Source organism: Triticum aestivum, chromosome 7D, assembly GCF_018294505.1.
Source record: "Triticum aestivum cultivar Chinese Spring chromosome 7D, IWGSC CS RefSeq v2.1, whole genome shotgun sequence".
In the NCBI taxonomy this organism is placed as follows: Eukaryota; Viridiplantae; Streptophyta; class Magnoliopsida; order Poales; family Poaceae; genus Triticum; species Triticum aestivum.
In genome coordinates this window covers 439,489,360-439,493,780 of record NC_057814.1, presented here as the reverse complement: position 1 = coordinate 439,493,780, position 4,421 = coordinate 439,489,360, and positions in this window count along the sequence as shown.

Here is a 4,421-nt window from a genome sequence, read left to right as displayed (position 1 = left end):
TAACTCTCGAATGGAAATTTAAGACAATATCGAGAGCAAAGTAAGGAGGTATCGTGGGGAAGTTTCGAGCGGGCAAGCAATCGTTCGATGCCTGAAGGGTTCTGAGCAACGGGAATAAGTATTGTGTCTGATACCAAAATAGATCACTAGGAAGGTGGCCCGCAAATTAAATACGGAGCCAAGTGTGAGGTATAACCATTAGAAACAAGGTTGTATAGAAGAGTCAGGTTTCGATCCTGTGGAACTATGGGTTATGGGCCCACCATGTGGATTAAAAGTAGGAGGAACGGTGACATCTTGCACGGTCATGATAGCAAGACATGTCAGAGGGTAGCCTGTCGATTATATGTCAGCAACATCGTCGGTACCAAGGGCGAGGGACAAAGAGAACCATTTTCCTGCTCGTTGAAACGAGGCGGACCATTAGGCAAGGTTCTCGTCCATCGGTGGTTACCGAAATGTCACCAACAATAGTAACAGGGTCTTACTGACAGAGTTGTACACCGAGGTGTTTACATAAGCAGGAGAATATTACTGCTTAGATCATATAGATCACCAGAAAGGTTAAACCAAACAATGGAAAGGAAAATATGATTATCAGATTAAACAGAAGAATGGAAAGGAAAATGTGTTTAAACACATATTTCAAGGGTATATCCTTCCCAAGGACAAGCAGAGCATGATATCCATGACATGATATAATGTAGAAAAATCTTTAGGTACGGGAGAGAATTTTCATGACATTACCCATACAGCGGTGTTTGGATAATTGCGCAGGAAACATTTAGCATTGTGCTTCAAATGTTTCCGTTGAAAATCAGAGTACCATAGACATGCTTCGAGATAGCATTGACATGGTCAACAGGTGAAAATCAGACTTTGGAAACAAAAAGGATCCATCAGGAACAACTTATAGAATAAGTCTTACAATTTCCTCATGGAAGAATAGCTAACCTTGCTAAAAGGGAAAACTTATAACAATAGGTCCTCCGACCAGGTGTGCTAGGCATGTCATCACCCTACCGGGCCATATAAAGACCAATGTTGTGACTCTTGAAAAATGTTCCAACCATCATATCTGACCGAGATCCAGATCTGATTGGTGTCAGGATACCTCAGACTTAGGATGCCTGAGAAGAAAAAGGTGCGGCACAATTTGACGAGATGACATTGTAAGATTCTCGGGAAATGAACTATGGAAGCGAGTTCCGAAACAAGAGTCCCGCAGTAAACCAACGAGAGGATGAGGAGGTGGCTGATGGAATCAGCGACAATTCATCGAGATTAACAAAAGGTGGATTTCCACAACTATGTGAACAAGGAGATAACATTTGTCAGATCAAATGGTATAATGATGTATGCTCGAGGAAAACATACACAATTTAAACATTGGTTGAAAGGGGCACCCGAAATATGGGCTGGGTTGCACGAACAACGTCGGAATGGAAATTTAGCAACCAGCACACTACATTGGAATTATTATCCATTAACTCTGAAGTAACAAGGTTGCTAGAGATATTAAATTCTCATAACAGAGTTCACTCAACACGGGGACCAAGAGAAGAATGATGATGGTGAGAAGCATCACTGTATCAAGAATCTCCTAAGAGGTGGTGAAACTCTCACGACATTCTTGACATAAAAGATGGTAATACTCCAGTGTAAAGAAGAACAATTGCTGGATTGCAAGGAACTCAAGGTATAACACAAAACAAGAACAAGTTTGTGTTGGAGGAAAGGTAGTAGAGTGGTCGATGATAATACTAATCATCGAGGGCAAGGATGGTCTTTCTCATCATGAATTCCATTGATATCCTGGAAGAGCTCGGAATGCTGATGATGATCACGACACATTTGTCGAGAGAATTCATGAAGATGTAATCGATTGGCGATGACATCAACTCAAGGGAATGATGAAGCAAAAAGTTATTGGAACCAGGGGTACGACACAAACTCGAAATCAAGTTTGTTGTTCAAGGCTAAATGATATGGCAAGGAAAATTGACGTAAGATTAGCTCACTGTCGAAATTTGTGCGCTGGGAAGGACCAGGTAGCACAGTTAAAATCGGCACGATAATGACATAGTTGAGCAGGCTAGGGATGACGTGATCAAGTACGAACTCGTAAGCAAAGGAGATTACTAAGAGTTGTTTAATCGTGTTGCGGACTCGATTCAGTTATCGATGTCCTTGAGTGTTTAATAACTCGAAGTCCGTGGACAATTGGAATCAATGAGAATGTAATGCTTGATGGAGAACTCATAAGAAGTTATGAAGTTCCGTGATAATCTCGAGATACCAGGGGTAATACTCGACGACAGATCAAGGTAAAGGTTGGACTAGGGTATTGCCCTGCAGAAGACAAGTGCTCAAACTTGCACGAGAAACGGAATCAAGGAGAAACATGGTCGGAACCACGTCCACGGATACCAGATGAACTTATTACAAGGGGGTAATTATTATAAGAGAAGCTTCCATGATAGGATCTACATCGTGTCCATGGGCATGAACACAAAGGTTCAAGGTCGACTCCCACTTCTTCAATGCATAACCTTCCATTCGCCTCTCGTATTTTGATAATGACATTAGTTGTCGAAAGTTTTACCTGGTGCAATACCAGATAAGTATGTCCCGCGAAATCTTTCAGGTTCACACAGATTAAGGAAGGCATAGGTTCAACCCATCGGGGCATCGTAGAAAGATATACTACAAACTTCAGGGTAAATAACACAAGCTCAAAAGTAGAGCATGGTTGACAAAGCAGAGGATACAATTTACCAAAGGCATTATGTATCCGAGGAAAAGCTCACCAGCTTATTTAATATGGAGGACATTGTCGGATAAAATCCGACAAAAGGGTCTGGTGGTCCACAAGGGATCTGATGTGAGCATCAGTACTCAACCAGAGGAAGAAGAATGCAAGGAGATCAGACTATAGAAACAACTGACTACTCACAAGCTCAAATGCAAAGGAATTATGAATTCCAAGACAAGGGATCAGAAGCAATGCTCTGATTAGGGATGGATAAGTTGAATAGCCTTAGGGGTACAATCGATGACGATTTGATTGGTCGAGATCCAGCTCATGTTAAAGATGTCTGAGCCGGAAGGATGAATTCTAGGATCTGATTGAGGATTGCGATCATTCGCAACATATTGAATCAATGGACTCAAAAAGATAATGACAAAGGGTGCCAATAAGATTTCGAGACTTATGGGATTAATCATAATGCTAGTAAGCAAGAATTTCAAGAGCAACAGGCTGCTGAGGATTTTCGGAAGATCGAATGGTATTTCGAAGACTTTGTGGAATACTTGAATCAACTGGGGATGACCGGATACTCGGTAAGTGCGAGAATTATCCGTAGGGGTATTCAGGTGACAAAGAACAGCAAGGCAGTAAGGTCAAAGGATTCTCGGAACAACAGAGAGAATTTCGGGGTATCTTGTAATAACAAGATCAACTGGGAAACATTGTATGAATGGCGAGTATACGTGGTTATCCATAGGAGTTTATCGATGAAAGGGAATTGAAAAAGCGATGAACACAAGTTCTCGGGTTATCAGCGGAGCGTATCTTCAGGGTCTTCACGTGCAGAAGACGATCATCAGTAATAAGGGGCTCTCCGGGTGAAAGTGATAACGAGATCCTAATGTTAGATTTAGCAAAATTCACTTAACCCGAATAGAAGAGAGATCAGAGTCCCAGAGTATAGACAAGGAGTAAAAGATCCTAATACCACCCAATGGCGACGTGGGCCCGTAAGCCACACAGCCATGTTAGTAAAAGTTTTTCAATGACTAGACTCGACTTCGGCCAAGGAGTTGGAAAGGGGGATTCCTACAGGCAGCCGGCTCTGATACCAACTTGTGACGCCCCCGATTTGACCATACACTAATCATGCACGCAAATGTGTACGATCAAGATCAGGGACTCACGGGAAGATATCACAACACAACTCTAAAACATAAATAAGTCATACAAGCATTATAATACAAGCCAGGGGCCTCGAGGGCTCGAATACAAGTGCTCGATCATAGACGAGTCAGCGGAAGCAACAATATCTGAATACAGACATAGGTTAAACAAGTTTGCCTTAAGAAGGCTAGCACAAAAGTAGCAACGATCGAAAAGGCAAGGCCTCCTGCTTGGGACCTCCTAACTACTCCTCGAAGCCGAACTCCATGTAGAATCATCCTCGGGATCTCTAGCTCCTGGACTCCAGCATCTGGTTGCGACAATCAGGTATAGAAAGGGGAAAAGAGGGAGAAAAGCAACCGTGAGTACTCATCCAAAGTACTCGCAAGCAAGGAGCTACACTACATATGCATGTGTATATGTGTAAAGGGGCCATATCAGTGGACTGAACTGCAGAATGCCAGAATAAGAGGGGGATAGCTAGTCCTGTTGAAGACTACGC